This window comes from Geotrypetes seraphini, chromosome 2 (genome assembly GCF_902459505.1).
Source record: "Geotrypetes seraphini chromosome 2, aGeoSer1.1, whole genome shotgun sequence".
In the NCBI taxonomy this organism is placed as follows: Eukaryota; Metazoa; Chordata; class Amphibia; order Gymnophiona; family Dermophiidae; genus Geotrypetes; species Geotrypetes seraphini.
In genome coordinates this window covers 185858479-185885219 of record NC_047085.1, presented here as the reverse complement: position 1 = coordinate 185885219, position 26741 = coordinate 185858479, and the positions used below count along the sequence as shown (strand labels likewise).

Below are 26741 nucleotides of genomic sequence, written 5' to 3'. Positions count from 1 at the left end.
TCCACGCCCCGGCGATGAGGAGGCCGATGACGAGGCACTCACCGTTATCGGGGCGGAGCGTTTACGGGGCCGGTGCGATGCCGGTATGGACGGTGTCGTCACCGTAGCTGGAGGGCGCTCGAGGGAAGAGGAAGGCTTCTTAGCCGGCTTACCTGGCGCCAGTGGCGCCGATGCGGGATCGGTCGGTGTCGAGCTTGACGGTGCCGATTTCTGCGGTACCGCCGTTGAAGGTGATGAATCCATCGCCGACTCGGAGCCGAAGAGCAGGGTTTGCTGGATTCTTCGGTTTTTAAGAGTACGTTTTTGTAAAGTGGCACAGCGGGTGCAGGAATCTGCCCGATGCTCCGGACCCAGGCACTGCAAACACCAATTGTGTGGGTCAGAAACGGAGATCGGGCGTGCACACCGCTGGCACTTCTTAAAACCGACCTGCGGGGGCATGAAGGGGAAGATAGCCTCCGCAAAATCGAAGTCCGAGGCCTGTATAATGGCAACAGGCCCCGCCGGGGCAAAAACGAAAGAAACAAGAAAAATCAAAGTTGTTTTTTTTTGCAATTCAAAGAAAAAGGAAACCCGAAGGTAGAGGAAGAAAAATTTAGAACAAAAGCGCGAGCGGGAAGGCAAAAAGTGATTTCAACGGCCGTTGAAAAAATACACGCGTCTTCTTCGCTCCGCGGAAACGAAGAAACTGGGGACCACGCACTCCTCCGTCGGGCGGGAAGGCACTCGCGCACGCGCGGTGCGGCCAACTAGAAACTTCTAGTTAAAAGGTCCGTACCGAGGGCTCCGTCGGTGACGTCACCCATGTGTTAAGAATATGCTGCCTGCTTGTCCTGGGATAATAATACAGTATTCTTACCTTAGTCTAACATAGGCCGACTTACGTTCCGATCAACTTATGACCTGTCAGTCAGAACCAATTGCAGTCGTAAGTCAGCGAGTACTTATACTTGGTGTACGACTAAGTCTAGGTCGACCCACCTCCCGCCCTTTTCCCTCCTCTAAAAATGCCTTTTTTCGATCTAGGTGTTCAGAGGCAGGGGAAAGGCCTAAGCTGGTTTTAGATACGTCTAAAACCAGCTTTGATTATCGGTACTTGGACGATCTGTCTTTTTGATCATCCAAGTACTGATTTAGGCCACTTTTTGAACGTTTTTTTCATTTTTATTTTTTATTATGAGCCCCATAGGCTATAAGTCGTATATAAATACTTAAATAAATAAATCCTTATATAGAGATCTTCTGTCTTTATCCCATACCTTTTTGAATATTGTCACTTTTTTTCCCCACTGCTTGTACTAAAAGGATATTCCAAGCATTCGGCACCTTTCTGTAATAAAATACTTCCAGTTGTTATTCTTAAGCTTATTTCTTTGGAGCTTCATTTCATGCCCCCTAATCTAGTTGCATAGATTTGTTCTGTATATCCCTCAACTGAATCAGCTCAGCTGATGGCTTGAAATAGATAACAAAACAAAATAGATGACAGCATAGATCCTGGAAGTTAATGGCTAAAGCAATAATGAGGTTCTGCTGAAAAGTATTCACTGTTGCCCATGTGATAGGATCTGAATCAGGCAGATAATGTGCCTCCAATACATATTTCTGCCAGCCGTGCTAGCATGATATTATGGCCCACAGAAGCTATTGACAAATCCAGCAGAATAAAAACCAAGCTAGATTCTTGTCATACTTTCTGTGGAAATGGTCTAGTCGGGATACATGGACCGTCTACATCCTGTAACCAGGTCTAAATCTGCATTTACATGAATCCAGCCAGTTGGTCTTTTCTAGTTGGCCACAGAGTTGAATATAGACTATCCTAGAAAAATAGGTGTTGGATATCATCCAGTAATTGTCAAGTGTGCATTTTTATAGCCAGGGGCACACAATTCCATTTTTACCTCTGTTGGCAGCCACCCATAGGAAGAGAAGCCACAATTTTTGTAGATTTTTCAAACACCAACAAATTGCATTTGATGAGCAAAGGTTGTGAAGGTTAAATTTTGATTCTAGGCCTCTAATAATTTAATCAACGCCACCGTCTGTTACTGGGATAAATGAGTCTTATATATCTATATTGAGGGGGTATCTTTGTCCTCTCATGGTTAATTGGAAGGAGACTGGATACAGATGCCCCTTAAATCCACTGTCCACCCTCTCCCTCTTCCTTATAGCATCTTCCCTCTTTCTATGCCTCTTCCACAAAAAGTTTATTATGTGTCCCTTCTCTCCTTTATACATGATTCATTACAGCTTCACCCCCTCTCCATTTTTTTCTCTTTCTCCACCCTCTCCCCATGCCCTAGCATCTGTCTTCTCCTTTCCTTCCCATCCCACAGTCTGACATCTCTCTCCTGCCCTTCCATCTCAACTCCCCATCCATGCTCTGGCATCTCCTCTCCTCCCTTTCCCTCCCTCCCGCCTTTCCCCCTGGTTTGACATCTTTGTTTCCTTCACTTTTCTCCCCCTCCATCATCTGGTATCTCTCTTTCCTCTCCCTTTCCTTCCCTGACCTTCCTTCTCTCTCCCAATTGGGTGCAGCATTTCTCTCCCCTCCCTCTCTTTTTTTGTCAAACCCTCTGCCCTTCCCCCCCCCTCGTTCAACTGCTCTCACCAGCGTTGGACCTTCCTCTCTGCCGGGTCCTGCCTTCATGAAAACAGGAAATAGGCGGGATCCGGCAGAGAGGAAGGCCCGACGCTTGGGAGGGCAGTCAGCTGTAAAGACTGCTAGAAGCTGTGGGGAAGAAGATCACCGGCCCTCAGAGCACTATTAGTGGGCTACACCCAAGACAGACAACCCCCCTCTGCCCTCCTCTTTGCTCCACTACAGAGCTGTCACTGCTCTTCTTACCTGCCATCCTCCTCTCCTCCATGGTGGGTCCTGACTCCAGACTGGCATCTTTTGATCTTTTTTAAAAAAAGGTTTTCACCACCACCTCTCCTCTGGCCTCGGCACCGTCAACTCAATATGCAGTACACAGTATCTACGCACGAGGTAAGAGGGACTAGGGGAGAAAGGTTGAGTAGAGTGGAGGATCCAGCTTGATGCACAACACACGCCAATCAGGTAACCTAGCGCATGCTGTGTGTCTGTGCTTAGTTGACTGCTGCAGTAGAGGTCTGGAGCTGATCTTTAATTTTCAGTTCACTGCTCACTGCCGCTAAGCCCCCTCCCCCCCTCACTCCCTCTCCCCTAAACAACAAAACCTGGACAAAGAGCAAAAATCACCTGGACTCTCTGACAGAGCCCAAAGAGAGGACACGTCCAGGGGAACCTGGATATCTCCTCAGTCAATCAAAATAGTAACCTTACTCAAACTCCTATATTAAGGCCAACAAAAATCTAAGGAATAGCCACAGCTCTATTTATTGAGCTGTGGCTATTCCTTAGTTTTTTGTTGGCCTTAATATAGGAATCCTAAATATTGAGCCATTCTAGTATTCTATAATATAATATGAACACCCTGATGCTGTAGGTTCCCACTGCTGTCTCCATAATGCCATTTTCTAAATTCTGCATTTACTATTAAAACAAAACTTGATTCGTATTTTAATACATGTTTAGTGCTTTGTCAGAAAAGTTAAATTGTATGCATGTGTAGCTATAGGTGCTGTATATTGTCTGCTTTTTTATTTTTTAATCTTCCAGATACATTTTAAATCTGACAGTATAATTTCTTTCACTGAATGTAGGATAGCCTGGACCGTAAAGGAAACATGTTTGGATTGCTTTATGTTTTAATGCTACAGACTCATGTGCTATGCCATACTGAGTAATTAATTGCAAGCATAATTTTCCCCTAATGTTTTTCAGCTGACAGAAACCATAGCCAGGGTTTCCACACAGCTGGAGTGGAGCCATAACTTGTGCAGTCTTCTTGAAAAGAATTACACTTTAGAAACACAGCATCAGCATGAATATCACTCACCACTCATAATTAATTCCACTGACATTATTTCAGCCAATAAAAAACATATTGAGATTGCCTAAGATATCCAGAATATTCTTCTTCTTTTTTTTTTTTTTTTTGGTAGAGGGGTCTGATCTCTCTTTATTTCCTCTTTTTCTCTCTCTCCTTTTCCACCGAACATGCACAGCAACAGTGGAAATTATATCTATTAAGCAGATTCCTCTGTCAGGTGTATAAATGATCATGGTAATAAAGCAAAAGATTTATCTATAGAAGTACCACTTGAAGATATCACAGTGACGTAAATGTTACTGAAGAAACTGGAGGAGGCATGGTTCTGAGGCTTTGCTTGGATTAAACTCAAGGATCTGCTTCACCGGTCTAGTGATTTTATACCTGTCATGAAAACTGGTGCCTGTGCTCTAACCATCAACTAGTTTGCTTTATAAAATGTAATTAATAAATTGTTGTCTCTGTGCTGCTCTCTGATAAGAGATATGTGGCTAGCTGCCAGTGAAAACAATGGCATTCATAATGCTCAGAGTTATACAATTCATTGTATGGCCAATGTTGAAAGCCCTGATTCAGAAACAAGAGTCAGAGAGAACACTAAATGAGGATCAATAGTATTTATTATAGTTTAGTCTACACCAGTGGTCTCAAACACGCGGCCCAGGGGCCACATGCGGCCCACCAGGTACTATTTTGAAGCCCTCGGTATGTTTATCATAATCACAAAAGTAAAATAAAACAGTTTCTTGATCATATGTCTCTTTAGCTATAAAAGACAATATTATTATTAAGACCTAGCCAAAAGGAAAGATTTATAAACTATATAGTTTTACCTCATGCAAAATTGTCATTTCTTTAATAAGACATTAACTATTTTTTTCTGAGGCTCTCCAAGCACCTACATATCCAAAAGGTGGCCCTGAAAAGGGTTTGAGTTTGAGACCACTGGTTTACACTACATATAAATATTATTTTCTTTTTACAATCTGATTGTCAAGGCTCAGCCTCTGATATCTATAAATTATTATTATGGTATTATTCATAATGCATATCATAAACAAAGATATGTCTGGTATCACTGTAAGCTTGAAACATCCAGGTATAATCGCAAAATATGCACTGAACTCAGCAAAACAGGGCCTACTGTGAAATCTGAAATTTTAAGGTTTTGTAGATATGTATCCAGTGGCATAGCCAGACAGCAAATTTTGGGTGGGCCGAAGTACTGTAGTTGGGCACAAAATTTTATCTGCCACACCCTACTCCCACCTCAAAATATAAATGCTTTAGCTCAGTGTTTCTCAAGTCGGTCCTGGAGTACCCCCTTGCCAGTCAGGTTTTCAGGCTATCCACAATGAATATGCATAAACTTGATTTGCATACACTGCCTCCATTATAGGCAAATTTCTTTCATGCATATTCATTGTGGATAGCCAAGCAAATGTTAGTGAATCAATCGCTTGGCTATTTTGCATGGGGTTTTACTAATTTGCATGGCCGGATTGGAAAATGGGCAATCAAGGGGGGACACATGCGGTGAGTCGTTTTGTGAATCAGGTCAGCTAGCAGTGATGATTGCTGAATTTAGTGAATCACACTCTAACGGCACCTAAGTCCCATTCCATTCCTAACCACACCCACTTAGATGTAAAGTTCCATTAGGTATCCTGCTGTAGATGCGTTACTGGCACCTATACTATACGTTGAAAAAGCAACAACAAAAGCTAGAAGGATGATAGGCTGCATAGGGAGAGGTATGGCCAGTAGAAAAAAGGAAGTATTGATGCCCCTGTATAAGCCTCTGGTGAGACCTCATGTAGAATATTGTATACAATTCTGGAGACTGCACCTTCAAAAATATATAAAAAGGATGGAGTCGGTCCAGAAGAAGGGTACTAAAATGGTGCATGGTTTTCATCATAAGCGTATGGGGACAGACTTAAAGATCTCAATATGTATACTTTGGAGGAAAGGCGGGAGAGGGGAGATATGGCAGAGACATTTAAATCAAAAAATGAAAAATGTTATTAGCCAAGTGGTGGAAGCACCCACTGAAAATACATTTACTTAAAGTGGAGAAAAAGCCTCAACCTTATTTAATATTTAGATGGCATTGGCAACCCACTGGGCTTTTCAGACGTTCAACCTCTGAATCATAGGCAAAAAAACTCCACAATTTTCAAAAAATGTAATTTTCAACATGGGATATCATCCCACCACTGTGCACAGGAAAAATAGGGAAAAAGAACAAGAAGCAATGTTGCACTAATCTTCACATCATGATGTCACTCTCCCAGAACATTATGCTCAATTACAGCAAGTCGATCTTCCTGCTATAGCGTCCTCAATTAAATCGCAACGTTGAAGTGAAGACAAGTGGATCTACAAGACAAATAGATCCACTTATCTTCACTTCAATGTTGTGAAATAATTGAGGCCACTATAGCAGGAAGAGCTAATAACATTTTTCATTTTTTGATTTAAATGTTATTAATTATTTTTCTTGAGAGACATCTAAATACCTACATGGCAATACTGTGCACGAGGCTAGTCTCTTTTATTTGAAAGAAGCTCCAGAATGAGAGGGCATAGGATGAAGTTAAGAGGTGATAGGCTCAGGAGTAATCTAAGGAAATACTTTTTCACAGACAGGGTGGTAGATGCATGGAATCGTCTCCCGGTAGAAGTGGTGGAGACAAAGACTGCGTCTGAATTCAAAAAAGTGTGGGACAGGCACGTGGAATCTCTTAGGGAGAGGAGATAGTGGATGCTATGGATGGGCAAACTGGATGGGCCATTTGGCCTTTATTTGCCATCATGTTTCTATATTTCTGAGTTTTTAGTTGTTTTTGAATTATGTGGTCAATTACTGCGCTGATTAAAGTCAATTAAAACAATTAACTTAGGCATTTATAGAAGATGTCCCAAAATGCTTATTTGCAATGCTTCAGACCCATAAAATTGCTTAAAGTCATCGTTCTGCTTTGAGCGGGAGATGCGGTGAGGGGATGTGGATGAATCTTTGTCCCCGCGTCACTTTCTACTGATCACTCTTCTGAAATTTCTAGTATTTCTGTTTGTTTTCTTTTTCCAATGACATGAAATGACATAGGATATGACATTGACTTTTATCAGCTTGTTTCAGACAAATGTACCTCCGTAGTCAACACTTAACACCAATTTCTGCAGCACACAGTACTCCTTCGAGATATCTCACCTCCACTTAGCTGGACTGAATCTAATTCCATTGAAACAGGAAAGCAGGACATTAGACACTCTCTTCATTATCTTGCTGATATTATTAGCCTAAAATTGCTCCAAAGAGGTCATAAATATAAAACTTAAACATTACCTAAGTTTTAGTGACATGGCATAGGTATGACATCACTGACAGCTAATAGAAACACCTCATTTATGCACAGAATTTTAGTGTCACTTCATAATGGATGGTAATACCTCTGAAAGCTGTCCCGTGTCACTAGTAAATCTTCTGAGATAACTGCATGCATGATAAACAGTTGGAGATTGTTCTGACACATTCTGTAATAATATGCAGTGATGGTAGCTACGCACCTTTAAGTTCCATCTCAGATTTTTTGCAAGGTTCGTTGTTGATGTTATTTAGTGTCTTCTCCTGTAACCTTTAACCCCATGACTCATTGCATTAAAACCCCTACTTTTCTCTTGTATTACTACCTGCTTTAGAGCAACATTTTCCTGTTTCATTTAAAAGGCAGCTCTGTAAAGCAATGGCAGCAGCATTTAGGCCCTAATTATATAAACGATGCTGAGGAATGCACATGTCAATCATGAGTTAGACACCGTTTATAGAATTGTACAGAGTGGCACTTAAATTGGACTTAGGTGCCCCTATTTATGCCAGGGTTTTCTTGGCCTTAACACTGGCACCTACATTCAGTGCTGGTGCCTACATGCAAAACATGACCAAGATCCACCCATGATCTGTCCCTACTCATGCCCACTTTCTGGTAGGTGCCTTGGTCTAGGAATCTACCTAAAATTCAAAGGCACCTACTGAGTTAGGCACTGACCACCCAATTAATTTAAATATTTGCCACTTATGAGCTCATTATTGCTCAGTATCAGCGCTGATTAAATTTTTGAAATAATAAAGTTAAGTGCCTAATTCAGCTAGACACCCCACTTCAGGTGCTGTTTACAGAATATGGGCCTTAGTGCACGGAAGTACCACATTTATTTGGTGTTAAAAGATCTTCTGAACATGGATTTAAGCATAGCTATTGCCTTTTTCGGCTTTGAGCACTATGGTCAAAGTTTTTATAACGTAGCATTATCTTAAAAGACTATTCACTTAATCAAAATACCATCTGTTATAACCCAGTAGTTTCCTAAGACTCCTGAAGCAGGCCTGTTCGGCCGAAACATGTACATGTCAAGTCATTGAGTTATTGGAAGAATAAAGTGAATTGAACATCAGATGAGTAGAAGGACATTTTTATAATAGGTTGTGGTCATCAGTCTGATTTGGAAAATTTCACTTTGTTTTATGTATTTGAATTTGTGGATTTGTTTCCCCTGTTTTATGCATATATATATATATATATATATATATATATATATATACTCTGTCATTTTATTTTTTATAATAGTCTCCACCATTTTTTTTTTGCCCGACACCAACTTCAGATTCACTGGTCTATAATTTCCTGGATCATCTCTGGAACCCTGCCTGCTTAAACCATGCTAAGTGAGCCAGTTACTGATATCCAGTGGCACATAACCAGGCTTGCTGAATATCGGCTCTGACTGCCATACCAGGGCATTCAAAGAGTGAAGTAAGGGAGGAGTCTAAAGTTATGCAAGAACTGGCCAAATCCAATGCTATTTATGTATTGGGATTTATTAACTGCCTTTATGAAGAGATTTGCCCAAGATGATGTACAGCAGGTATAATTGAATACTGAACTTACGATTTTGTTAACAGCATAACAGTAGCAAAAAGACCAAATATAAACGTAAGTGCAATGAATGAGATAGAGTGGTCCCTATTCATAAAAGTGGTCACAGGGATGAAGCAGGAAACTACAGGCCGGTGAGCCTCACTTCAGTTGTTGGAAAAATAATGGAAGTGTTGCTGAAAGAAAGGATAGTGTATTTCCTTGAATCTAATGGGTTACAGGATCCGAGGCAACATGGCTTTACAAAAGGTAAATCGTGCCAAACGAACCTGATTGAATTTTTTGATTGGGTGACCAGAGAGCTGGATCGAGGACATATGCTAGATGTAATTTACTTGGATTTCAGCAAAGCCTTTGATACAGTTCCTCATAGGAGGCTGTTGAACAAACTTGAAGGGCTGAAGTTAGGACCCAAAGTGGTGAACTGGGTCAGAAACTGGCTGTCGGACAGACGCCAGAGGGTGGTGGTTAATGGAAGTCGCTCGAAGGAAGGAAAGGTGACTAGTGGAGTCCCTCAGGGTTCGGTGCTGGGGCCAATCCTGTTCAATATGTATGTAAGTGACATTGCTGAAGGGTTAGAAGGAAAAGTGTGCCTTTTTGCAGATGATACCAAGATTTGTAACAGAGTAGACACCGAAGAGGGAGTGGAAAATATGAAAAAGGATCTGCAAAAGTTAGAGGAATGGTCTAATGCCTGGCAACTAAAATTCAATGCAAAGAAATGCAGAGTAATGCATTTGGGGATTAATAATAGGAAGGAACCGTATATGCTGGGAGGAGAGAAGCTGATATGCACGGACGGGGAGAGGGACCTTGGGGTGATAGTGTCCGAAGATCTAAAGGCGAAAAAACAGTGTGACAAGGCAGTGGCTGCTGCCAGAAGGATTCTGGGCTGTATAAAGAGAGGCGTAGTCAGTAGAAGAAAGAAGGTGTTGATGCCCCTGTACAGGTCATTGGTGAGGCCCCACTTGGAGTATTGTGTTCAGTTTTGGAGACCGTATCTAGCGAAAGACGTAAGAAGACTTGAGGCGGTCCAGAGGAGGGCGACGAAAATGATAGGAGGCTTGCACCAGAAGACGTATGAGGAGAGACTGGAAGCCCTGAATATGTATACCCTAGAGGAAAGGAGAGACAGGGGAGATATGATTCAGACGTTCAAATACTTAAAGGGTATTAACGTAGAACAAAATCTTTTCCAGAGAAAGGAAAATGGTAAAACCAGAGGACATAATTTGAGGTTGAGGGGTGGTAGATTCAGGGGCAATGTTAGGAAATTCTACTTTACGGAGAGGGTGGTGGATGCCTGGAATGCGCTCCCGAGAGAGGTGGTGGAGAGTAAAACTGTGACTGAGTTCAAAGAAGCGTGGGATGAACACAGAAGATTTAGAATCAGAAAATAATATTAAAGATTGAACTAGGCCAGTTACTGGGCAGACTTGTACGGTCTGTGTCTGTGTATGGCCGTTTGGAGGAGGATGGACAGGGGAGGGCTTCAATGGCTGGGAGGGTGTAGATGGGCTGGAGTAAGTCTTAACAGAGATTTCGGCAGTTGGAACCCAAGCACAGTACCGGGTAAAGCTTTGGATTCTCGCCCAGAAATAGCTAAGAAGAAGAAAAAAAAAAATAAATAAATAAAATAAAATAAAATAAAATTTTAAATTGAATCAGGTTGGGCAGACTGGATGGACCATTCGGGTCTTTATCTGCCGTCATCTACTATGTTACTATGTTACTATGTTACTATGTTAATATCAGTAAACTGAAATTTAATTATAGGACTAGCATGAAACAGTTTAAAAAATATACTTATTAAAAGCACTGAAATTTAAATGAGAATTACAATACAATGTCAACATAATACTTATGAAACATCTAATAAGCACAAATCAGAACATTCAAATGACATAGATAAGATGCTAATGCTTTTCTACAATACAGCTTATCCTATAGCCGAGGGGCCAAGTGTAGATTTTAGATGTGGACAAGATGGGTGATACAGAGTCCATTAGGTTACAGATGGGTTGCTAAACTCAAAGGCAAGGCTACTATCTGCATAGTTAAGTGGGCAGATAGGACCACCACTGCTTAGATAGGTGGCGCCAGAACAAAAACATCAGTTTGCTACAACATAACATACGGGTCACCACCTGACACCTGATATTCAATGATGATTTCCAGACATGGCCCAGAATTAAATATCTGGGTTTAATTATGATGGCAGCTTAAAAACCACTGTTGGCTGCAAGCATATCAACTGAGATGTTGTTTCAAAGGAATGTGCATCACTATTTCTTTATGGATTTGTTACATAGGCAACCTGTTATTTAAAAAACATCAGGCCTTTTGAGACCTGTCAATTTTCATACAAATTACATATGCGGAGGGAATGGTTATGAATCTAATCCATTCACTAAAGGACAAAACCACAGAAACCATTCCAAGAATTGGTCTCACAGTTTATTAGCTTACTACTCTAGTGTACCAATGGTGAAGGCGGTCTGCCCCAAATGCAAGAGGAAGGGGTGCATGAAGCAGGTGCAGGGCCATGGTCTGAAAGCGCACAGCCATTGGCTCCACAAGACCCTGTCCCTTCTCACGTCATTTTCCTGTTCCAGAGCATGGGCCCAACAGAGCCGATGGCTATGTACATGCGAACGACTGCCCTATAACCGCTGCACACACCCTCAACCCGGGTGCTCCACCCCAGTTTGCCACCAAGCCAGTTACGCCACTGGCAGACAACATTCATCTTTTGTACTGCCTGAAAAATTCACCTATTAGTGAACATCGATGTTCCACTTGCCTAAAAAAAAGGCAAAAAAACCACAGTTAAGGTCATCCCTGAAGTGTTGCTGAAACAGCAAATATCATACAAAGCATGTAATGTCTGCAAACTGATGTATGATAATTATATCAAGTTTCATGCAATTTAATTTAAGGTTTATAATCCTCCTTTCTAAGTTGCTGCCAATTCTAATATGGAAAACATTTAAAAAAATATATTTTAAAAACACAGACATATGATTCAGTAATTAATAATTTAGTACAGTTTAATGATTAAATTAATCATACCAATCAGAAAAAAAATTCATAATTACATTCATCTCACCATCTAAAGCAGCATAAATGCATAGACTTCAAATCAGGAACTGAAGTTAATTTAAAAAAACATCATTTCAATATTTTGCGAAAGGTCACATAACCCACTTCTGCTTGCATAAGGAAATAAGAATTGTCATGCTGGGTAAAACCAAAGGTCTATCAAGCTCAGTCTCCTGTTTCCAATAGTTGTCAAGCCAATCTAGGTCACAAGTACCTGGCAGGATCCCCAAAATTAGCAAGATTCTACAATATGCTGCTTAACTCCAGGAAATGCAGTGGATTTCTCCAAATATACTTTAATAAAAGCCTATTGGCCTTTTCTCTATGAACTTTTTTTAAAACTATGCTATGCTAACTGCTTTTATCACATCTTGTAGCAGCAAGTTCCAAAGCTTAACTATGCTGTACTACTTCATAATTTCTTGGCATGTCCCATAAGCTTTGTATTTTTTGAAAGAGCAAAGAACTGATATTTTTTGTCATTTACCTGTTCCAATCTATCCATGATTTCATAGAGCCCTATTACATCTCTTCTCAGTTGGCTCTTCACCAAACTGAAGAGCCCTAAGCTCCTTTCCCTTTCCTTATATGAGGGTTGTGCCATTCACTATATTAGTTTGCTTATCAATCTATGGGGCTCAATTTCAAAAAATAAAAATGTCCAAAAAGTGACATAAAGGGGCAGATGGATGTTTTTCTCACCAAACCCTTCTAATTCACTATTTTCAAAACTTACTTTCTGGATGGTTTTAAATGCTGTTTATCAATAGTTTGTCTAAATCTCAAGGGGTCATGTTAGAGGCATGATCTGGGCAGGACTAGTGAAAGCTTATGACTTTGACGTTTTTCTACCATAATCAAATATTAAAGAATACTTCATGGGTACAATTTGGATGTTTGGGGCTAGACCTGTTTTAATAACAAATAAGTGCCAAAAAAATTGACATATGACCACTAGAAGGATGTAAACATGACCCCCCAAAGATGTGAGTGAAACAGTACATACGTGAGAACATAGTGAACCAGGAAGTACAACCCAACATAGTGCAGATGCAGATGCTCAAGGCCCAGCAGAGATCAGCGGCAGGTGGCAGGTTCTTTTGGCACCGGCACGTCCTGTGGGTTAGTGCTGCGTGCCAATGCTAGTGCCCGATCTTGGTAAGGATTTGGGCGAGCAGGTGGATGGGTGATGCCGGTTCTTGGGGGGCAATGCCGGTTCTCGGGGGTGGGAGCTTACATATCAAGTCAACGCTTGGTTTGCGAGGCAAGATTTGCGAGAATGTTTTGCTTGTCTTGCAAAACACTCACAAACCCAGGTTAATAAAATAAATTTATATATATATATATATATATATATATATATATATATATACATGTAACTGCACCAGTACAGACCTCTGCTGCATTGTCCTAGGGATTATCTTTCATGTCAATATCCATTATATTAATATCTGGATTTGAACTTCTATACTTGTTGAACCATACTTTAGCCTCGAATTACCATTCATCATAGCTATTCAGCTAGCTTTTGCAATTTATTTTATTAACTGACTTAATAAACCTGGTTCACCAAGTTCATCGACTCCACTTTTCTGTTTTGGTTTTGTATCTATTTACAAAGAACATTCTTTTATAGAGATCAGGACATTTCCTGTAGACATTTTCTGCCCCTTATAGTTCACTCTGACTTGTTTTGAAGTTCCCTGAAAGAATTCAGTATTCTTCTGTACTCACAAGGTGTCCAGCATAATGTTTCACATAGAGCTAAACCAATATTCTAACCTCACTATGTGGAAACTCAAATTCTAATTCCAAATTGTTCTTCAATGTCAGTAATCCCCCCAAAAAAGAAAAAGTTCAGATGTAATTGGAATGTACTCTAAAGAGTTATTGTCCCTCTGTAGATAGGAGTCTGTTCTAAATCCATCACTCTCAATCAGGCTTACTAGTGAAATTGTGAAAATATATTAGGTAAATGTGAGTGTAGTAAAAACATAATGTACCTGTAGGATTGAAGAGCTCAGAGCAGAAGGAGTACAAAAACCATTAAGCCACACAAAAAGAGAATATTATTTTCTCTCAAGTGCACGATGGGAGGGGGCTGCTTTCTCAGCAGGCTTGAACTCAGAGCAGAGCCAATAAGTAAAATCCATAAGACGATGGAAGCTGGAAGCATGTGCTCAAAGGGGGCCAATCTCAGCAGAACTACAATTTACAGGAAATTATAGAAACATAGAAACATAGAGTCTGATGGCAGAAAAGGGCCGGCGGCCCAACAAGTCTGCTTACTCAAGAACCCTCCCTCCTCGAGAATCCATTTTTTAAGCATTTTAAGCATTCTTGTTTACAGAATGACTGGGTTACAGATAGATACATAGATAGATAAGCAACACGATTCCCCTGACAATTAGCCGACGGTAGTCAGCATTTTTTTTTTTTTAGCTAAATTATGCCCCAATATTTAGTGCCAAGCCATGTCCGGGCACCAGCACTGAATTTCAGGGCATAACTCCAGGCATTCTGGCCATTCAGAACTTATGCGGATCCATCCAATGGCCACGTTCAGGGCCACGTTTACTGTGGCAGCATCACTACCGCAACTTTGTAAAAGGGGCCCAAACAGAATATTGTTCCCCCAAAAGGGAAGCACTAAATTTGCATTGCAATGCAGTCAACACATGGGAGATTCCCATGTTAAGCTGTGTTACGTGCAAATTTTAGAAAAAAAAAAAAAAGGGCTCCTTTATCTCCCATTGGTCTTGGTATCCATTTAGGTTGGAATGTTTTCAAGGCAGGCATATATTGTACCTGAACACTTATCACCACTAAACAGTGCAGAATATATCTACTAGGGCTACAAAAACGGTAATTATTATCAATTTAGTAGAATATTACATATCTTATACGTTTTATGCAAATCTACAGCAAACGTATCCCTAGCATGCGTTTTATTCCACCGTAGACCCATTTATGTTGCTTTCCATGATAACAAGTGCTTTTTCTCTGCTTCCTTGAGTGTTATGAAAAGCTGATTCTGAGAGCTGGTGCTGTCATGTATTTTCAACAGAACATAATTCATTTCGGATTGTAAAGAATAACTGATGTATTTCTGCCAAGTCGTATACATACTTTAGCAGTATGAATTGTGAAGCAGAATAAGGACATGTAAAACACGGCACTCAAACTACCCTGGCATATTATAGACTTCTATTTCATTGTTGGAAAGCAGCCTACAGCTATTATGGCAGACTTTTTGACAGACATCATATATTGCTATTTCAGTAGAGAATCTACTGTAACTATAAAAATTGAGTAGCCTGAGGATTTAAAATACGTCTTAAATATTTAATAAAGTGTTGGAAGAATAACTTAAAGCATTCATTTGAAAGTGGAATAAAAGTTTTAGTGTCACTTAATATGCAAGTAGTACTTAGAGGGGGGAAATTAGTGCATAAGTCTTCTTTACAATAAGTGATTTTATATTTCTCTTTCTTTTTTTTCACAAAATATTAAGATTTGATAATCTAAGCAGTTGTAAATCAATGCTCAGAGTGTGGTACACTTCAATTTAAGCTTCTAAGTGGTGTGCCTAAGTTATGCACCTAGATTTGTAACTTGGGGCACTAAGGGGCCGATTCTATAAACGGCACGGCACAGTTGTCAATCAACCACTAGCCATTAATGTTTATATTTATATTTATTTAAAAAATTTGACCGCACTTTGGTTTAGCAACAGCACAGTTTACAAAGGAAAAAAAGAAAAGAAAAAGGAATGCCATTAAAACAAAGAATAGGTAAAAGAAGACAAAATCCCAAATTAAAATTGAAAGATTAAAATTATTTAAAATCTAAATAGTTGCCAAAGAGAGGACTCTATTCCCAATAGTTTCAATGAAATGCTAGACCAAAAAGATGAGTCTTAACCAATGACCTAAATTTTGCGTAAGAGAGCTCAGAGCGAAGAGAATTCCATAAAGTAGGAGAAGATGCAAAAAAAGCAGAGTTATGTGTTGAATACAATCGCACCAAATGAACTGGAGGCAAAGCCAATTGATGAGCGGATACTGAACACAAATTAGGAGCAGGCCTATAAGGAACTAATAATTTTCCCAAATAGTCAGGTTTACCGGATTGTAGTGTTTTAAAGGCAAGTGTTAAAGCCTTATGAATAAGACAAAATTTAACAGGTAACTGATGATACTCCCTTAAAAAAGGAAAGCTATGATCATATCTCCGAGCATTTACAAGAACTCTTGTAGCAGTATTCTGTATAGTTTTCAACTTCTTAATAGATACTGATGGTAATGCAGTGTAAACAATATTGCAATACTCAAACTTAGAAACATGATGGCAGATAAAGGACAAATGGCCCATCTAGTCTGCCCATCCGCAGTAACCAATATCTCTTTCTCTCTCCGAGAGATCCCACGTGCCTATCCAAGGCCCTTTTGAATTCAGATACAGTTTCTGTCTCCTTCACCTCTTCTGGGAGACTGTTCCATGCATCTACCACCCTTTGTGTAGAAAAGTATAGTCAAGCTTTGAAGTAACTAAAGGACAAATTAGAGATTCACAACACAGTTTGTCATTATAAGCACCGACAGAATGATTCCTGCTTAAAGAATTGATGTCGGGGGGAAGGCTTGTGCAGTCGTTGCACGCACCTGACCTATTGCTGCGTCAGCGTTGGGGGGGGGGGTCAGGGAGAGAGAAAGACAGAAAGAAAGGGGGCAGGGAGAGAGAAAGAAAGACAGAAAGAAAGAAAGAAAAAGAAAGGATGCACAGTCAGAAGGAAGTGCAACCAGAGACTCATTAAATCACCAGAGAACAAAGGTAGGAAAAATGATTTTATTTTCAATTTAGTGATCAAAATATGTCAGTTTTGAGAATTTATATCTGCTGTCTATATTTTGCACTATATTTAACGGGTTTGAGAGGCGGGTCCTGTCCCATTTTGAGCAAAAAAATTAACGCTCATGTTAGTTATGCATGTACATGTTTACAATACTAGCATATGTGTGTATAAGTACACACTTACGCATGTGCCATATATTAACATTAGCATTAACATATGTATTTCTATTCTACTTTCCCTTTTAGTTTAAGGCGGATCACATAAAAAAAATCAAATTAGATCATGGACAAAGTCAGGTAATTCTATACTGTACATTATTACATTTCCTCTAAAATCTTCATGATTCATAATATTCACATTTATTCAGTCTAGCGTTGACATTTTTGAAAAAAAAAGCCAAATTTTCAGTTGTTGTCTAAATAATCTATAGGATGAAATCATTCTAAATTACTTAGGTGGCACATTCCATAAGAAAGGACCCTGAGTCATAATTTTATGCCTAGTAGATTGTTAATGTATCTGAAATATATTTGGAATATTCAATTAGAGTTCAGACCCTATACACGTAAACTTCTCAGAGTATATATTACACAAAACTTTGATATAGAATTTGGTGCCATTCCATATAAAATGTAAAAAAATTAAAATAAAATTAAAATCTTAAACTCTATTTGTGCCCTTAATTGCAACCAGTAAGCTCTAATTAAATAACAACTACAGGCAAGTGAAGATGTCTACTCAACCAACGCAAAACTTTAATATGTAGGACTTGATCCTAAGAAGGATCCTAGTTTCAGCAAAGAAATATGTCTTCCTCAGGGGATACTTTTTTTGAGTCACATTAGACAATGAAATGGTGAGGTCATCGAATGAAAAAAATATAACGTGAGCTACTACAAAACTATAGAAGAACAAAAAGCTCTCAGCATTTTCCACATGTGAAACTTAAACGTTGTTAGTGCTATATATAAAAAAAAAGCAATAGGAGGATTCAGTGACCCGCCCAGGGTCACAAGGAGCAGCGTGGGTTTAAACCTACAATGTCAGGATAGTGAGGCTGTAGCTTTGACCACTGTCCCCACTTCTAGGATAAGAAATATTTCTCCATATTTGGAGCATTGAGATTAAGCATCAGATTAATGCATCTCAATGGCCACGTATTTGGTCTTGGAGAATTAAAGGTACGATGTCAGCATCTATTAGGCAAACATGGTTCTTTTTGTTGCATAGAGCATTCTGGACCCCTACTAGATTACAAAAATTAGATTGCTCTAAGTCTAATAGATGCTGGCATTGTAAAATTGAAGTTGGAACTTTAGACCATCTTTTATTTTATTGTCCATATATTCAGGCATTTTGGATATCAATCTGGGATCAAGTCAACATATTGATGGAGAGTCATGTGGCATTATCCTATGACACAGTGGTTTTTGGAATGTGTATGAGGGCCAAATGCCAAATATCTGCAGCAAACAATAAATTATTGATGATTCTTACTGGTGTGGGAATTCAGCAAATAACAACTAATTGGAAAGACTGTTCTAGACTGAATTGTAGTTTCTGGTGGAACTCAGTTTGTCATATGTACAAGATGGAAAGATTTCTTGCAGTACAAAGGGGGTATTTTAAAAGGTTTCAAGAGGTGTGGAGGCCATTAATTGATTATTATAATGATTAAGATTTATTCTTTTTCCTTAGAGGATAATTTATAAAAATGGGGTGGGGTGGGGGGGATAGGATAATTTAGTTAGCTAGCGGTATATTTCAACTGATTAATGGATATAAGAAACATGGTATATAGGTATGAATAGAAAAGGAAAGAGGGTAAATTTATAGGAAATATGTTGTTATGAAATATAAGGGGATATATGTACTATGATGAGATATATATTGTTGTGCATTACTTTGTATAATAAAATGAATAAAGAGTTTGAGGAAGAAAGGGTGGGGGGAGGGACAGATTTAATGTAAGATTAATTGTATTATGAAAGAGGGATGTATAAATATGTATAAGTTTGGACGAAATATTTTGTTGATATGGGAAGGGATGGGAGGTGGATGGGGGATATTAAAACATGTATAATAATATTGTTTAAGAATGTCAAGTGAGTTATGTGAATTAATTGTAATAATATTGTACACTTGTTGAAAGAAATAAAAAGGAATAAAGATTAAAAAAAAAAAAAAAAGAAATATTTCTCCAATGTGGACATTCAAAATTTAAATAAAATTGGGAAGAAAGGGATCCATGTAGAACCTCTTGCTTTAATTTTCCACAGAGCTGTTTTATCTGTCATTTCCATCCTATAGATTCTTTGTCTAAGGAAGCCTTCAGACCAATTTCATATATTTCCCGCAATACCAGCCTCAGTTAATAATTGTAACAAAAGAAAATGATCCAGTGCTGATGATAAATCAAACTGCAGCTAGATAATGGTTGACTTTCCTATTTTCCTAATTAAAGGCCTTGTGCCAATCTCGCCATTGTTACATGACCATTAAACAAAATTACCACATTAGTCCTTATCAGAACCTATTTTATAGGCAGTAAAGGCCCATTCTCGACCCCCCTCCCCCCCCCCCCGTTAAAGAGAATTACAAACATTTATGTTATCACATGGTATACATGTGCAGAAAGAGAAATTTACAGTGAGATGGCAGCACATGCCCCACAGTAAGCTCTGCTAACATGTGGTAAGTATGCATAAGTGCTTACAGTAGTTTAGTAAAAGAACCTCTAAGAGTCATGTAGCAAATTAAACATCTTACATTAACAAAGGAGAAAAATACTCCCGATGACTGCTAGTATGCCATTATTAAAGTTTGGCTGCATAGTCTCAACTAATTATGTTTTGGGTGCAAGGAAAGCAAGTCTAGATTCAAACATTTTAATTTTGTCATTAAAAATTTTGGCTAAGTCACAAGCTGCTAGAACAATTTGAGAATCATTATATGCTAAAGTATAAGAAAGAGAGTCTGCTATTGTAAATAGTTTGTTTGTATCTAAGACACTTGTGCCAATCAGTTCTGAATCATAAGCTTATTCAGAAGAAACTGAAGAAAGATTATAAATTTTGAAAGTTGTTTTACATTCCTCTCTAATTTTCCACATGGCTCATTCCAATTGCCTGCACTGTTCTAATTTTCAAAGATTATCAGTATACCAGAGGTTAGCTTGTTTTCGGAGAGATGAACCCGATAGTACCGTAAATAAAACAACCTTGTCTAAAATCTCGGTAATAGAGTGCTGTCAAGTGTATCCCTGTCCCCTGAAGTATGCACACACATTTGTGAAAACTACAACCAAACAAGTGTGTTTGACATGCGAGGAGATACACTTGTATAGGGTCATAACCAAAATGATATGCAGGGCATATTAAGTCCAGCTTTTCTCTGGAGGACACATTCTTCCTCATTCAGCTGATGATGGACAGGAAGGAAAAATATTTCCCTATCCCCAGTCAGAGGAGGGACATGATTGTGTGACAGGCCTGAGTGAGAATGAGGAGACAATACAATTGATGTACAACCTATTACAGAGTGGTAAGAGCTTACAATGGGATGGAGTGAGCAGAGAACACAGAAAGTATCTAAGACACAAAAGCTATGAAATATGGGCTAGAATACAGTGCTACTATGGACTCATAAGTGCCACTATGGACTCATAAGCACACAGATATCAGATCGGCACACTCTTACTATATTACTGGTACCTTACCTAAGACCATAGTGACCTCATATGAGCCTGTCTGTCTCTCTTAAGGCTACCCCTGCTTAACCTTCACCTGTGTAACTTGGTCTACTCCTAGATAGACTTACACCATGACAACCCTCTCCTTTTCACTCCATCCCTTTCCCATTACTATGTTTCTAGAACAACCACTCTTGGCCATGACAACTTCTTCATCCCTGAGGAATGAGCCTTAAACAACTACCACAAACATTTTATCCTGTCCACTCAACCCACTTCTATCTGTGCAATGCCTTTCAGCTTCAGTGCTGCTCTATCTCAGTGCACCAGCTAAGATTGCTAGCTGTCAATGATATGCTGTTTTCCCCTGAGACAGAGCATGCTTCCACGAAAATGTGCTACAGATGTCTAAATAACTGCATTAATAGGTTCTGGGTGTGTGGTAACCCTTGTAGTCAATGAGTAGGAAGATGTAACTTCCTGCTCTGGTGTAGCAGGGACTAAAAAGACTGTGAGAGACTGAAGCTGGCTAGTCTGCCAGCAGTGCTTTGCTGACAAGCAATGAAAGGTTAGAGGGAGGGAAGAAGGGAAAGAGGGGGGAAGGAGAGGGAGAGACCCAACCATGGGAAGAGGAAGGAAGGACCTGACCACAAGGGTAGTCACCGCAGGGCTAGCTGTGCGGTCAGGGATTCTCAGTAACAGAAGCAGCCAGTGTCAGAGCACATGCAAGGAGATTCCTGGTCTGTGGTGTAGCAAAGGGAAGCGGGGAGGCAGACTGCCCCAGGTACCATCTTTGCATGGGGCACTGGCGCTTCTCCTCCCCCCTCCCCCGCATACCTCTTTAAATATTCACCGGAGTGAACAGCGTCTTCCATCTGATGCTCATGCCGGCCTCGGCTCCCTTCTGACATCACATCCTGGTCCCTCCTCTTAGGAAACAGGAAGTTATGTTAGAGAGGACAGGCCTCAGTAATATAGAGAAGATGTCAGAGTCAGCTACATGGTGGCCTTTGAAAATTAAGGTAGGGGTGAGGAGCAATGATGGCCCAATAGGGGATAGGAGATGCCTGGGCAGGATTGCAGAAGTTGAAGCTCTTCAGAAAGGAAAATAGAAACTTGGAGGGAAGTGAAAGCTGTCAAGCAGGCAGTCTGGCCAGTAATAAAATGTCACTGCCTTAAGAGTGCTGTCTGAGACTACCATGTCAGTTAGTTTCATTATAGGGCTGCCCTCTTGGATAATATACATCCTTATCGTGGTAGTGGCTTTTTCTTGGCACTATAAGAACTTAAGAATAGCCTTACTGGATCACACCAATGGTCCATCAAGCCCAGTAGCCTGTTCTCACGGTGAGCAATCCAGGTCACTAGTACCTGGCCAAAAACCCAAGGAGTAGCAATATTCCAAGTTACCGATATAGGGCAAGCAGTGGCTTCCCCTATGTCTTTCTCAATAACAGACTATGGACTTTTCCTCCAGGAACTTGTCCAAACCTTTCTTAAAACCAGCTACGCTATCCATTCTTAGCACATCCTCTGGCAATGCATTCCAGAGCTTAACTATTCTCTGAGTGAAAAAAAATTCCTTCTATTGGTTTTAAAAGTATTTCCCTGTAACATCCATCAAGTGTCCCCTAGTCTTTGTAATTTTTGAAGGAGTAAAAAATCAATCCACTTGTACCTGTTCTACTCCATTCAGGATTTTGTAGACTCAACCATATCTCCCCTCAGCCATCTCTTTTCCAAGATGAAGAGCCCTAACCGTATTAGTCTTTCCTCATACGAGAGGAGTTCCATCCCCTTTACCATCTTGGTCACTCTTCTTTGAACCTTTTCTAGTGCCACTATATCTTTCTTGAGATAAGGAGACCAGAATTGAACCCAATACTCCAGATGAGGTTGCACCATGGAGCGATACAGGGGCATTATAATATTCTTAGTCTTATTAACCATCCCTTTTTTATGCTATGTACTGTATAGTAGCAGCCCTCCTCATCCCCAACATACAACATGGAAGGTTTGCAGTTATAACATGATATCTTACCAAACTATAAAACCTTACTGCATTTTAGTAAATGTGAGACTGTACATAACAATGTAATTCAAAACTAGACAATAGTAAGAATAGAAAGAGGGTTTTAAAAGAATAAAAATAGGGGGACGGGGAAATTATACTAGATAGCCAAAAAAACCTAACTGCCCCTAAGATCTTAGCTCTCCTGCCATTTCTAATCATCTAACAGTGTCCTCTGTTCTTGTTATAAGTTTATTTTTAATAATGCTCAAAGGCAACTATGACATCTAAACCACAGCAAACATATTAGATATTTCAGAATGTCATCTACCTTATTTGTATATGTTTTTTTCTTTATCTGAAGAGGGGGCCATTTCAGAACATTTTGCTAGGTGGCTGCTTACAGATTGAGCTCTCAGAAGAGCCAAATGAAATACGAATTGAAGACACTAAAAATTGTTATTTTGCAGCCCAGTTGCCTTCACCAGTTTCTTGTCAATATAAAGTGAGCTTGGAAAACCAAATTTCTTCTCTGCCTCAGCGTGGAACATTAAAAGAGTAGGCAATAATTTATGTAAGGATGATTAAGGAAGAAATTAATAACTGTATTTTACCAGGAAGAGGAAGGCCCACCAATTTGAAGAAGCGAGCCTGTTGGCCAGAGGGAGAAGGCATCCCTCCAGCCAGCCTTTGTTTTAGAGGTACAGGGGGACAGGGGCTTATGGGAGGGCAGGGGATCCTGGAAGGAAGGGAGTGGGCTTCCTTCCTGCCAGGAGGGGTGAGGGAGCATGGGACCCTGGTGGTGGGAGGGAGTGGGCATCCCTCCTGCTGGGAGTGTCAGGGGGCATCAAGGCATTGTCAGTGGAGCGACATGAGGGAGTAAGCATCTCTCTTGCCGATCTTTTATAGGATGTGGGGGCGGGCAGCTGCAGATGAGGGGATGTTGGCAGAAGGGGAAAATATTTTCCAATGCTGCTCTCCATGAACCAGCAGGACTAGGGGAGACCTGTGGCTCAGTTAAGCGGGGCAGAGAGAGCAGCTTTGAAAGAAGGGAGGAGCTGTGCTTAGTAATTGCACTTCTGAGCAAGCACCAGGTACAGTTCCTCCTGCTCTTTACCTGCGATTCTCTGCAAAAATACCGTGCATAAAATTTGCATACTATTAAGCTGAGAATTGTCCATAGAAATAAAAATCACTCCCACTACGGCCAATGACTCACCGGATTTTACCACCGAGTTTTGAGAATTCAGTCCCTATTAGGAATCCCCAAGCTCCATCAGCAGAAGATATCTGAGGGCCCCCTCCCCTATTCAGAAAAACAGTATGAAAACTGAGCATACCCAAGAAATTAGCATTCTTTTGGTGTTGGTTTTGGTGGCTCAGCATGCTGTCTCTAACAATCATACTTTTCTGATAGGAGGCAGTGGGATTCAGATGTCTTCAGCTGCCACTGCTTGGGAATATCCGCTATCTACATCAAAGGTGCTGTGCTACTGTGGGCTTGAGACAAAAGTAGACGAACCCAGAGACCAGACCAGGCCCACTCCTGGCTATGCCTCTGCCTCTCAGTGACTCAGACATGCATGAATTTTTCATCATTTATTCCTTCACTAAAGAATTATAGTTTCTGTGCAATACAATATCAGTACACTTCTGTGATGATTTTGAGAGGCAGATACTCATATGCAAATATTGATACATAAATGTGTTTTTATCTCTCACTTGGGACCTCGTATATGTGAATCCAAGGACACTTCTTACCTCTTTTCTTGACAACCGTTATGAAACATTGAGAGGTTGGTTCACCTGAAACACAAACCAGGTTCAAGGTTTGATGATTGTTATAGAAAGCTAGAAAGGAAGAACCAGACTAATTTTTTATTAAACGTTTGTAAACATAAACACAATAACCACAGAATATGGAAGCCTGCATTTCAATTTTGTGAAAACGTATGGACATCTACACTTTAATCTTATATGATTATAAGTATCTGTTCTGCCTACTTTATGGGTCATGCGGTATGTTCTGGCTTATAGTTTTCTTTGTTGTTAATGTGCTTATGTTCACAAAAGTTCAATAAAAATGATTGACCTCAACAATAACAAAAGAATACATACAATCCGCATATTTGTATGGATGATGGGCTGGGGTTGCAGAGCAATGGGTACCTCTTGGTTTACTCTGAAAAACAGACTGAACTGTTATGGGGTTTTTAACATGTACTTGTGACTGGAGGATTTTATGTATGATTAAGAACATAAGAATAGCCTTACTGGGTCAGACCAATGGTCCATCAAGCCCAGTAGCCTTCTCAAGGTAGCCAATCCAGGTCTCTAGTACCTGGCCAAAACCCAAGCAGTAGCAACATTCCATGCTACCGATCCAGGGCAAGCAGTGGCTTCCCCCTTGTCTTTCTCAATAACAGACTATGGACTTTTCCTCCAGGAACTTGTCCAAACCTTTCTTAAAACCAGCTATACTATCCGTTCTTACCACATCCTCTGGCAACGCGTTCCAGAGCTTAACTATTCTATGAGTGAAAAAAATGTCCTCCTATTGGTTTTAAAACTATTTCCGTGTAACTTCATCTAGTGTCCCCTAGTCTTTGTAATTTTTGACGGAGCGAAAAATCGATCCACTTCTACACGTTCTACTCCACTCAGGATTTTGTAGACTTCAATCATATCTCCCCTCAACCGTCTCTTTTCCAAGCCGAAGAGCCCTAACCATTTTAGCATTTCCTCATACAAGAGGAGTTCCATCCCCTAAATATCTCTCTCATCTCTCTCTTCCCCTGCATCTGTATATCACACCTCTCCCATAACATAGATACATAGAAAATGACGGCAGAAAAGGGCCATGGCCCACCTAGTTAGCCCACTCTGATGACCCACCCCCTAACTTCCTCCATGAAGTGATCCCATATGCTTATCCCATTTTTCTTAAAATCTGGCATGCTGCTGGCCTCAATTACCTATAGTGGAAGATTATTCCAGCGATCAACCACCCTTTTGGTGAAGAAATATTTTCTAGTGTCACCATGAAATTTCCCCCCCCCCTGATTTTCAACGGATGCCCTCTTGTTGCCGTGAGCCCTTTAAGAAAAAAGATATCTTCTTCCACCTCGATACGGCCCATGACATATTTGAACATCTCGATCATGTCTCCCCTCTCTCTGCGTTACTCGAGTGAGTATAGATGTAACTTACCCAGCCATTCCTCATATGAGAGATCTTTGAGTCTCGAGACCATCCAGTTGGCCATTCGCTGAACTGACTCAACTCTCAGCACATCTTTGGTAATGTGGCCTCCAGAATTGTACACAGTATTCCCACCAGGTAAGGTCTGGGGAAGATCTGGGATACAGCATTTCTTTAAAAAAAAAATATAAAATTGTGAATAATCGAATCCACAGGTACTGAAACCGCATGCATTTTAGAAAAGGTTTCTTGTAAGGAAATCCTTTTCCAAAATATTACCAGAATTTGACACATTCCAACCTGGACATCACATTTCTAATTTGTACCATTTTTACAACCTACCCTTTTAGCTTGTTAATTCAAACAAAAGTTATCAGAACCATGCTCGACTTCAAGGGATGATGAGACAGACAGGTGGGGTCACTCCAGAGCAATGCTTAAAAGATGGATTCCCGAAGGAGGGAGGGAAGAGGGAGGGTTCCTGAGTGGGCAGATTTGTTGGGCTGTCGGCCCTTTTCTGCCATCATACTCTATGTTTCTATCATATTTAGATTCCAAATGTTGGAATTCTAATAATTACCTTTGCCCCCCCCCCACCCCCCTTTTTATTAAGCCCTGTTAGACTTTTTTTTATTGCTGGCCACAATAGTATTAACTCCAATACACACAGCTTCATAAAAAAGTGTGTGTGTGTGTGGGGGGGGGGGGGGAGATTATGTCTGATATGTTATTGTTTTAAGTAGAGTAATGTTGGAGGAGTGGACCAGCATGGAGTAGTTTAACGGTTAGTACCATGGATTAAGAAAGAACTTGGGGAACTAGGTTCAGTTCCCACTGCAGCTTCTTGTGACCCTGGGCAAATTGCTTAATCCTCCCTTGGCCAAGGTACAAAACTTATTTTGCGAGCCCACTAGACATATATATAATATAAGAAAACCACTTCAGTTGTACCATGGAAAGGAGGTAGATCTAGGGTTATCAGATGTTCAGATTTAACCGGACATATCCTCTTTTT

General features: G+C 40.2%; 1 long non-coding RNA gene across 2 annotated transcripts in view; it reads right to left on the bottom strand.

Annotated features, from left to right (window-relative positions):
* Positions 1 to 25788, bottom strand: part of LOC117355646 — a 78305-nt gene extending 52517 nt beyond the window's left edge. The window contains exons 1-2 of one of the 2 annotated variants that reach the window (XR_004538421.1): positions 25736 to 25788; positions 24287 to 24331 (exon numbers count right to left, since the gene is read on the bottom strand). This is a non-coding gene — a long non-coding RNA (uncharacterized LOC117355646). The remainder of the gene's footprint in view (positions 1 to 24286; positions 24332 to 25735) is intronic. The other variant, XR_004538422.1, reaches the window with a different exon arrangement.
* Positions 25789 to 26741: the final 953 nt, after the last annotated feature.